Here is an 11,455-nt window from a genome sequence, read left to right on the forward strand (position 1 = left end):
GAGATCTGTGAGAGTCAAATAATAGCGAGTGTATTGTGAACATTAAATTCAATAATCCGGCTATATGTTATTTTTTGCCTTGATATTCAAACAGTGTCCCTTTAGCAACTACCATATACCATGATAACTGTGATTATAAAGAGCTTTATGGAATAATCCTGACCCTTGAATATAGTGTAAACCGCCCTCTGTTTTTTCAAACACCTGATGACGATGACTGATGTGCCTTTGTCCCTCTTCATCATCTTCATCACTTCTCCTTCTGCCTCCCCTAATTAGATTTTGATACAGCATTCATTTGTATTCTTGTACTGATCTGATGTTCATCACTTTTGTTTACCTTTTAGATGGATGGATGGTATGGTAGTTTCATGACGGAGAAGGTAATTAGTTGTTTTTTTATCCCATTGCTATGAAAGCTCTGAATATTAAATGCCGTTCAGACACCTGGATTTTTTTTAAATGTAGTTGCTAAAGAAAAGCACTAGAGGGCTCAAACTGTCATTGAAAAGCACCTCAAAGCCTGAATCTAAAGTCACAAAACAGACAGACAGACAAAGAAGTCTGTGTTATTGTTTTGTCATTATCGGATTATACATTATGTTTGTACATAATACAAAGTAGTGTACAAAGTTATTTGCTAATTTCCTCAACAGTCTATGAGTAAAGAGAGGTGCACTGTTTTTATTTCTTAAACAGACATTAGTTTGAGCTCAGTTTTCATGTTTTTAACTTTACTTCAACATATTTACTTGAATACGTTGTAGGGACAAGATATTAAAATCTATAATTATATGTTATTTTGAGTAACTACAGTAGACGTTTCAGCTGACGAGTCCAGTGCAGCATCACAAATACTGTCTGTAAAATAGAAGTTAGAGTTTCCATCAGTTGGTGAGAATTTGATAAGAATTAAATGGTGTGATTTTAAAAAAAAGTGGAAACTGGGTGGTGAAATGCTTTAAGAGGTGGCTTTTAGACTATGTTGTTGGTCCGTAGCAATCCTCTGGATTGTATTATAGTCTCCATTGTTTGCAGTCCAGCAACGCCCCCATGTGGCGACAGCCAGAACGTGCATGCCTTGTGCCTGGGCTTTTACAATATATGGTGTTTGATGAGTTGCATTTATCAAGCAAGTGTGTAATTATTAAACAAACCTATTATTTATTGCTCTTATTCAGATTTTTCCATTTCAAATGACTGTTTTTTAACCATATCTGTGTACCATCATCATTATTATTTACAGGCATGATTCACACATACATACATAGCTGAGTGTCGCTGCCAAGTGGGTAACTATACAATTATTCAGAAGAAAATATATGAGCATGTTTGAATACGTTTTTATTTTATGGGGCACAAAACATCCAGTTTGTTGCACGGTAGTGTTGAAAAACTCAGAGTTTTCATGTTTCTTTAGACAGCCAGTGATTTGCATCATTCTACTATGGCATAGGTGTGGTGAGGTACAAAAAGTTCATAGTATAGTAAGGCATAAAAATGTCATTGTATGAGAGCAGAGCAATTTTGAAGGCTCTAAGAAATAGCAGTCAACGGTTTAGGCTGTTAGAGGGCACTTTGGGAATTCAGAGGATGTGAGTTTGATTGTTGTGAAAGCACCATGTTTAAAGAAATTGTACACTTCTCTACAGCAGCCCCTCTGTTCTCTACCCTACTGAGTACAATCCGGGTTCACCCTTTTATGAATCGAATCGGATTCACCCACCTCAACACCCACCATACTGCAAACATTTGTAGTATGTGATTATATAATATAATTTTCTGAATATAAAATAGCGGTAGTGTCATTTCTTACATATATCACTGCAGCTCAAACATTTTCACCACAACAAAACAGTCAAGATGAATGTTTTAACTATTTTTGATGTATTTCTTCTTACAGGTGGAGACGGCCATCTCTGAACATCACGCTCAACTGCGTCAGGACCATGAAAGCAGGACGACTGTCTGCAGAGCAGTAAGAGGATTTCTTTTATCTTCACATATTTTACTCTTACACAGACACAAGGTGCTCACTTTTCAATCTTGTGGCTTACACTCTCACAACAGTAGAGAGAGAGAGAGAGAGACTTCATTTGGGAAAAAATACATGCATTTTCATCTCAATTTAGAGTACCCTCCAAGCCCTAAAAAAACATACAAACCACCACCTGTAATTTCACATCATAGACATCACTTCTTCCTCTCAATAAAACTCACACTTCCCCAAATCTACCACAACTCTTCTTATCCAAATTTCACTTGGCTTTGGTATTATTCCTTGGAATTTAACTCTTACTAATTAGTAAAAATATCATTTGGGCATCATCATTCATAGGAGTGTCATATGTAACCCTTCTATCCATCTTCATTTTTTTACAGTTGAAGCTACACCCTCAAATCAACAATCTGAAATGATCTTTTCAAACTTGTTCACTCTTTCCTCTCAGCATTCGCCCTCAAACTTCATACGATTGACTGACATTTGAACATACAAGCTGTGCAACTGCTGTTTTTACGGGCAGCAGCCAAACACCCCTCTGTTCTCTACCCCGCTTAGTACGATCCGAGTTTCCCCTTCTAAAAATCCAATTGGATTCTCCCACCTCCTGTTTGAAAGTCTGACCTTTCACCTTGGCTTGGAGGGAGCACGGATGGGAGCACATGCTACAAACAATTGGGTAAGTTCAATTCAATGAAATATCACTAAACAACTGTGAAAATAAGTAACATTTAATGTCTTTGTGTAGCTCTTCCATTAACTTCCAAGTCATGTCAAAGGAAATCATAGTAGTAGAAATTTAATTAGAATTTCTCTGTTGACTTTGAAACATGTTCACTGGTGATATCATTGATATAAAATGTAGGAAAAGGCAAAGAAAAATCCAAACAAAGAGGGGAAGACGGCCTGTGGCGCTTTAGGTAGAAAACTTTAAACCACAATTGTGTTTGTGCGCACTGGAGGTCTTCTCCAGGCCCTTTTCTCTGTTCATTCAGGAGCCCGGACAGAAGACAGACTTGTATAAATGACATTGACAAAACATATTATATTTTCTGACAGTAAAGGCTTTGCAGAAAACAGTGTGCATCTTTGCTTGTGCAATAGTTTGTTGCAATGGCATGAGGAGGACCAGCGGAGTGCAGCAGATCACTCCAACTCCAGCCTGAGATGTGCCACATTCACCCACGCTGTAGTAAAGAGACTGGAAGGTGGCCATCATTTATTTAAAGTATTTATTTAAAGTATTTAAAGTATTTATTTAAAGTATTTATTTAAAGACTTACTTACTTACAAAAATACCAAAAACCACAACATTTTTTAAAACCAACCAAAAAATACTCACTTTGTTTCCAGCTGCTGAAACAAACAGAGGCCTGTTGTGAAGGATGAGTTTTAATTGGGTGTGTATCTTAAGAGGGGAACTCAGTTAAACACAAGATCTAATCAATGTGGTGATATGTATATAAGCAATAGTCACCAGCAGATGTGTGTCCCGCGGCGTCCGGTGAGCATGAGTGACACAACCACAAATCATTTTTATATTCAATAATGGACCTTTTGTTTGCTCTCTAAAAGGAAGCAAAGATTTAGCATTTTCCTCTTTTTTTAGAAACTTAATTTTAGAGTAGAGAATTACTACCTACCTGAAAACACTAGGGTTGAAGCACTAGGCATGACCCACTCAATGTCAAGCTGTAAAAAGGAAATGTTTTCTGTTACTGATAATCAATCAGTAATAAGCAGTGGATGTCAATGAATTTTCTGTTTTGGGTTGAAAAGTAATCAGCTGGGTGTCTTGTGAAATACTGGAGGCACACTTTTCAATTGGTAGAGACTGCCAGCATTGTTGGTTAGCAACTCATTTATTGTGATGATCACATGCTAAAATTATGCATGTAGGCAGTATGTAAGATGTTTTCTGCATAACCATGATGTTGTATCATTATTCACTCCCAATCACCACCGTCCCTCTCTTCTTCTATTTCCTGTCTGTCTACACTGTCAGCTGTCAAATAAAGGCAAAACTGCCATGAAGTTGAGTTATAAACTGATGCTTGGTGATGATGTAGGAATTCAGATTTAATTTCGTTTTGTTCTCAGGTGGTGAAGACAGTGGGTCTGAGGGAGGTCTGGTTCTTTGGCCTACAGTATGTGGACAGTAAAGGCTATATCACCTGGCTCAAACTCAACAAGAAGGTGAGTCTCACTTCACTTTAATCCCCTCCTTTTGTCATAACTTTCTTCCATTTTGTTTGTTGGGATCCAGTGCCAGTGTCTGTTGTTTGTCTAGGATTGGCCTAGAAATTCTGCTGTGGTTTGGTGCCTCAGATGTGCTCCTATAACAGGCTTCCTCTCTCACTCGGGCCAACAAACCCTCCAGCATTAACCCCACTATTACAGTGTGTCTGTGTGTTTCCGAGTATGCATGATAGAAAATTCCCCTCTGACTGTGTGTATTTGTGCGCGTGTGTGCGTGCCTGCGTGTGAGAGAGAGGGAGTAAGAACGAGAGAAAGACAGACAGAGACTGCAGAAAAATGTGATGAAAAATTCCCCTTGCACTGACGTATGAAACCAGTGTGTTTATGGGCTCAGATGTGCGTGTGTTGAAGCACCACAGCCAGTGTGGACCAGTGCCGGACATGCATGCAGTTATTTAAAAATCTGTGATGAGCTAATAGTTATTGGTCTATTTTATTATGGATTAAATATATATTTAATTTCAAAATATCCCGGTGTGCCACTCACTGAGATGTAACTATGACACAAAGATTATGATCTGCTGATGGATGGATGGATGGATGGATGAAGATGCCGTTGTCTTTATTTTTCAGGTGACCCAGCGAGATGTGAAGAAAGAGAACCCTCTGCAGTTTAAGTTCAGAGCCAAATTCTTCCCTGAAGATGTCTCAGAGGAGCTGATCCAGGAGATCACCCAGTGACTCTTCTTCCTCCAGGTATCAAGGCACTCACTAAACCAAGTTTTCATCCAAATGTAGAGCAAATTGTAACAAAGTTTCCAAAAAAATCTTGAGGGGAAAAATGCAAATTAATGCATGTTTCCATCCAACAAATATTTATTTCTCCCAGTGTAATTGGCGTAAGCTGGCCACACTTAAACTATTAACTGAACTGATAAATATTTGAAAAGAAAGGAGAGTGTCGAATAAATGTAATAACTCCTTTACTCCTTCCCATTCCTCCAGGTGAAGGAGGCGATCCTGAACGATGAGAACTACTGTCCTCCAGAGACAGCTGTGTTACTGGCATCATACGCTGTCCAGGCCAAGTACGGAGACTACAACAAAGATGTCCACAAGCCCGGCTACCTTACCCATGATAGACTGCTGCCTCAGAGGTACACACACAAAATATGTCACAACCTACACTGTATGGCTCTGGTGTGACCGGACTGCTGCCTGCTGTGGGAGGTGCCTCCTCAGCTTTCACACAGCAGATCTCTCCAAACCTGGAATATGTCTCCTTCCCTGTTAGAATCGTCTATGATTTCCTCCAGAGGAAACAATTCTGTGCCGATCGACATTCCTTCAGGTGAAAGTCATTTCATTGTGTGCGTGTTTATGTACAGAGTCCTGGAGCAACACAAGCTGACCAAGGAGCAGTGGGAGGACAGGATACAGACTTGGCACGAAGAACACAGAGGAATGCTCAGGTGTGTCAAACTTTCCTCATCACATTCTCCACTTGAAACCTCTTGAGAGAGACAGAAATTTTATCTGTGATTGTACTTGTTATGGACTTGTAATATCATGTTAGGATGTGGAAGTACGTCATCGTCTGTGCAGTTACTGTCTGTTGAGGGCTGAAAAATGCAAAGTTTCTTTGGACCTACCTTAAGTTGGAATGTGTGATTTGATTGTATGATACTGTGGCCATTTCTTTTAAAAATTAAATTCACACAGATTAATTTCTCTTTTACAGATATGATAATGTTTCTTAAAAAATGTGCAAAACCTTCCAACTCTTGCGTTTCCTCTTCTTTAGAGAGGACTCGATGATGGAGTATCTAAAAATCGCCCAGGACTTGGAGATGTACGGCGTCAACTACTTTGAGATCAAAAACAAGAAGGGCACACAGCTGTGGCTGGGCGTGGATGCCATCTATGAACACGAAGACAAGTAAGGCACAGACACACAAATAGATTTGCCGGGTTCACTTACAAAATCGGTGATGTGTCAAAACATATATATATGTGTGTGTGTGTGTGTGTGTGTGTGTGTGTGTGTGTGTGTGTATGTATGTATGTATATGTGTATGTACATAATGTCGCAATCACAACCGCCGGTACATGTGTACATGTGTCAACGCATGTTGTCATAATGATGTCTGTTACAGCTGCTGTTATACAAGATCAAAACCAAAGCCTTGTGTGATGTTAGTGTCCATATAACATGAAAAAAGACTTGCAGATCTTGTATAAACTTGTAATCTCTATGATCAGTTCTTAGCCCACAGCAAGAGGCAACTTTTACATGGTTATGTCACAGAGTGAGGGTGGGTGTGTTGCTTTAATTTCAGCATAAAATGAGTAGAAGATCATGAACACGTGAACACACCTTTATATTTTAATTTCACACATATATATGTAAGCCATCCAGACCAGTTGGCAATTGATTCAAATACCCAATAGACAGATAATTCTGTGCAGGATCTTTTCAGAACACAGAACACAGCATGATCCACAAGTTGTTTTTTAAGTGGGAACACTGAGTACTAACAAAACTTGTCTCGTCTCTCTCTCTTGTGGGTAAACAATGTAATGAGGACACTTTTTCAAAATAACAAAACAAATCTTCCGAACTATATTGCATTTTCTTGTTATTTGATATTAACATCTCACATGAACAAGCTGTAATATGTTCTGGCTTAGTAAAGGACTCGCAATACATAATCTCCAACAAGGTTAGATATTTTTAGTAATGAGGGAGAGGTGGAGAAAGGAAGACTGTCCATTTGTTCTGAAGGCTGCATGACAGAGCAGGTGACATAGCCAGGTCCAACCACTAGGAGCGCTGTCGCGCTCAATAGGGCAGAGTGCCACCGCTCGTGAGAGGGAGAAAAGGAGACTGACGACGGTGAGACGTGTGTACGGCCGGTAGAAGAAAGTTGTGTTGCTACTTTGTAACAGTTGATCTGCCGTTTGTGGTTCAGTGTGCGTCCAGAGAAACGTAAGTTACATTGTTTATTCGCTGGACGGATGTTGCATTGTTGTTATATTTATCTGTATATATCTGTTAACTGAGGTTATATTTGGGGCTCTAGTGTGTATTTCTAGCGGTGTTAGCTTCCATTGCTAACGTAAATGCTACTGACCGTTCCTTTGTCAATCAGTTAAATGTGTGATGTTAATAATTATATATATATATATATATATATATATATATATATATGATTCCTTCTCTATGGGATGTTTCATATTCCCATGCTAAGGATAATTATATTATATCATTACTTTGGACTGTGTGCTATAGTCAAGCTTATTGTTAGTTGTTTATTAATGGCTTTATTGTTTGGTTTATTTCAGAACCACACACACACAAACCCCCACCTTCAACACATCTGTATGCTGTCTACACCATTAAAGCACCAGGATTGATTGTCTCCTGCTTCATTCTTCACTAAATCTTGGGGGAACTTTATAGACTGCGTTCTAACCGACGCACACTCTGCGATTACAATCTAGAGAAGCCAGTCTACTAACTTAAGCCCCCGCAACACCATTGTAGGAGAGTCTTTCCTGGTCAGAGATTTTTTCCGTTTGTGGAAGAAAGGATAGATTTAATCACAACTCCTGTAGCATTTCCTCTCACTGTCTCTCTGCTTTGTCCTTCCTGTCTGTTATCTTGGGTCATCACAACTGCTGGTGTGCAATAGCTTTTTTTTTTTACTCCTTCCTTTCTTTCTCTTTCTTTCTATTTGATCAGAGAACACCAACTTTTGTGTCAAATCTTTGCAGGAGGTGATATTTTGAGTTTGGCTGGCTGAATTTGTAAAATCCTGTTCTGTGTCTCGTCATGTGATTGGGATGTAAGTTCAAATGTTAAAAGTGCACACCATTAACCACAATTTAATATGTTTCCCAGGTTGACACCAAAGATTGGCTTCCCTTGGAGTGAGATTAGAAACATCTCTTTCAATGACAAGAAGTTACCTGTGAGTGTCAGATTCATAAGAACTATTAAGAACTATAGACTTTCTGCTTTATTTATAGAGAACATTTCCTTCTTCACATTTAAGGATATATTTTCTACCTTTCCCTTTGTAGGACTTTGTGTTTTATGCCCCACGTCTGCGCATCAACAAGCGTATCTCGGCATTGTGTATGGGCAACCACGAGTTGTACATGAGGAGGGGAAAGCCCGACACCATTGAGGTGCAGCAGATGAAGGCTCAGGCCCGGGAGGAGAAGCACCACAAGCAGATGGAGAGGTACCGCAGAGGAACACTCACAACCACCTTTACATTTTAAATATATATAATTAAAAGCCTTCTGCAAAAGAAATCGTATAAGTGTTTCTAAGCAATGTATTTCCTGTTCAGAATATTTGAACTAATACGTGTGTAAAGCTAATATCTGATAACTTAGCTTATTATAGTTCAGGACAATCACTCCCCATTCATTGACTCAAATACAGAAATGTATACACAAAATTGATAATTGTAAATGAAACAGATTTAACAGACCAAGATTTAAGTTTATGAGGCAGCTTGTTCACTAAAAGTAGCTGCTTGTAAAGGTAAACAGATGGTAGAGCTTCTACACTAGTGGGCAGTCTTGCCTCTTTTACGCAGCTGCTCTGAGGGACGAGTGCCTGGTTATTTCATGTCGTTAACGGTGGTGCAGCTGCAGATATGTTGGGTTTCTCTGTATTTGTAATGTTCATGGTAAAATGTTTCTTACTCATAAATGCTCAAGTAATCTGAAATATGTACTTGCAAAACTTTTCAGGGCCCAGCTGGAGAATGAGAAAAAGAAGCGAGAGCATGCAGAGAAAGAGAAGGAAAGGATAGAGCGTGAGAAAGAAGAGCTCATGGAGAGGCTAAGGCAGATTGAAGAGCAGACGATGACAGCTCAGAAAGGTACCCGTGTTTCTTGTTATCCATCCATCCATCCATCTGTTCACTTACCTTTGCAAATAGCCATAACTCTTTCATTCCTCTGGTTGTGTTAACTGCTACTTTATTAGTAATGTTTTTATTAAAGAGAAACCATATCCAATTCTATATTTAGCATAATTGTACAACTGATCAAACATAATAAACAAATCAAAACTTATGTATGCTCAGATTCACCTGCCTGAATCAGCAGTATTTGACTTCACCCGATAATACCAGCTGATCTCATAGGTTTGAAGTTGAAATGTGTAGAAAATTAAGTTAAATAAAAAATTGTATGTAATGTGTTTGTGTTTGTTTTTGTGCCTTTCCACAGAGCTTGAGGAACAGACTCGCCGGGCAATGGAGCTGGAGCAGGAGAGAAAGAGAGCGAGAGAGGAGGCGGAGAGGCTGGAGAGAGAGAGAGAGAGAGGCGAATGGCCGAGGAGGCAAAGTCAGAGCTGGCCAAACAGGCTGAAGACCAGCAAAAGAACCAGGAGCAACTGGTATGTGTGTGTTTGATGGTGTGAGACATTCCATTTCTCTGTAAGGTCTTTTGAGTATTTGAATGTATGTGTAACAGTAGGATCTTTGTTTCATCCCAGGCTGCTGAACTGGCTGAATTCACAGCCAAGATCGCTCTCCTGGAAGACGCCGAAAGGAAGAAAGAAGATGAGGCCACAGAATGGCAGCACAAGGTACAGCACTCCTGTCTCTCCAACCCAATATAGGCAAACATTGTTTTTATTGTGTAACACAATTAGAGTAACATGCAAACACTTAGAACTGCATCGGTGCCTTCATCCACTCTGATAGTGACTTGAAACTATTCAGAGCCTCTGAACTGTCGTCATCTTACGCTCTCCCTCTCTGTGTCCCCCTCCTGCAGGCTCTGTCGGCCCAGGAGGACTTGGAGAAGACCGAGGAGGAACTGAAGACTGCAACGACGGTGGTGCCAGCGCCTCCCGGCGGCCACGCTGAGAGCGAGCGTGACGAGCAGGACGAGAACCACGCAGAAGCCAGTGCCGAGCTGTCCAACGAGGGCGTCGGCCAGCTGGACCTCCGCAGCGAAGAGGAGCGCGTCACTGAAGCCCAGAAGAACGAGAGGGTCAAGCAACAGCTGCAGGTGAGATCGAGGGGAGAAAACTTTTCGGACTCCCGGTGAAGTCTGAAATATTCAGTTTAAGGGCTACATCAAAACTTTTGACATGGCGTGGGAGCTACCTTTCCCAATGTCAGATTCACTTTCTCACTTAATATCAAGTTCATGAAAATGACATGAATATACATCTAATAAATGACGCCTCCGGGTGGAGAGCGACGTTGCGTCGAAATTACGTCTTAAACTTCCCGGATGAGTAAAAACTTTCGAATAAAGTCACTTCTATTACATTAAACAACATCTTTCTGATCCACACAAAAATTCAGTTTATTAGTTTTAAGCAAAAGACACTCAAAAGTCTCGCAAACACAATAACAATGAGATTATATTATTTTCTAACAGCAGTTTTGTTGCACATAAGGGTAAGATAAGGCATACATCTCTGTCCATTCTTCTTTAAACTGCTGAAGAACAAGTGTGGCGTCCTGGTCGCCGATCAGATCCTGGTCCTGAAGGAGGTTTGTGCAAAATTCACAGACACCTGCCGCCGCTTGTTGCACTTCAGACGGCGCTTTCAGCTTGTTCTTCTAAAGAGGATGAAAGTGTGCAGTTTGTTTTCTTTAATTCTACACTTTATGTGTTTTGTTCCCATGTGTCTCAGGGTCACGTGACGGCTCAGGGTTCCTACAGCGAGCTGTGCTCCTCCGATCCGGACACGGCGTCTATGCCCGGACATACTGATGTTACGCAGCTCGGTTCCCACAGCAGCTTCCTGTGAGTACATTTTCAAAATAAAATGTGTGGGGGGGGGTGTTTAAGTTTAGTTTGCAAAAGTAACTAATCACCATTTCAATTGCACAGTGTCTGTTTTTGTGCGGATTTCCATTCTGCTTGTTTTAAGCTGAACTGGGGTGAAGACGTGGGTCGTTAACAGCCTGCTTTTTGCAGGTTGAAACAGTTTGCACCGCGGCAGAGGATCATCGCCGGTCACATTTATCCCGGATTGCCGGTTATCGTGCTGCTCACCGGCCTCGAGTATTCACACTCACACCTGGAGCTCGTTCTCACAGCTGCACAGTGTCACACCTGTAACCCGACAACAGGGTCACTACATAATAATGAACACAAATCATCCAAGTACCAAAAGAGGGGAAATTAGAAGAGATTAGATTCAACGGACTGACATAAAATAAATTCCAATTATCATCAAACTTAACATATTAACTTGACATATTA

General features: G+C 40.3%; 1 long non-coding RNA gene and 1 pseudogene across 2 annotated transcripts in view; both read left to right on the forward strand.

Annotated features, from left to right (window-relative positions):
• The first annotated feature begins 399 nt into the window (after positions 1-399).
• The window catches only part of LOC111665270 (radixin-like), a 14,470-nt pseudogene continuing 3,414 nt past the window's right edge, over positions 400-11,455 (forward strand). Inside the window, exons 1-14 of the transcript XR_015438053.1 lie at positions 400-1,292; positions 1,904-1,978; positions 2,561-2,681; positions 4,103-4,198; positions 4,835-4,957; positions 5,207-5,358; positions 5,590-5,673; positions 6,006-6,140; positions 8,106-8,175; positions 8,288-8,451; positions 8,972-9,102; positions 9,455-9,623; positions 9,723-9,815; positions 10,007-10,243. The product of XR_015438053.1 is annotated as a radixin-like (transcript). The remainder of the gene's footprint in view (positions 1,293-1,903; positions 1,979-2,560; positions 2,682-4,102; positions 4,199-4,834; positions 4,958-5,206; positions 5,359-5,589; positions 5,674-6,005; positions 6,141-8,105; positions 8,176-8,287; positions 8,452-8,971; positions 9,103-9,454; positions 9,624-9,722; positions 9,816-10,006; positions 10,244-11,455) is intronic.
• LOC147818339 (uncharacterized) lies at positions 10,648-11,449 on the forward strand. The gene is made up of 3 exons (XR_015438075.1): positions 10,648-10,737; positions 10,881-10,993; positions 11,168-11,449. It is a non-coding gene; the product is annotated as an uncharacterized LOC147818339 (long non-coding RNA).

This window comes from Seriola lalandi, unplaced genomic scaffold, assembly GCF_002814215.2.
Source record: "Seriola lalandi dorsalis isolate HSWRI2012SDOR001 ecotype SW California unplaced genomic scaffold, Sedor1 jcf7180002054630, whole genome shotgun sequence".
NCBI lineage: Eukaryota > Metazoa > Chordata > Actinopteri > Carangiformes > Carangidae > Seriola > Seriola lalandi.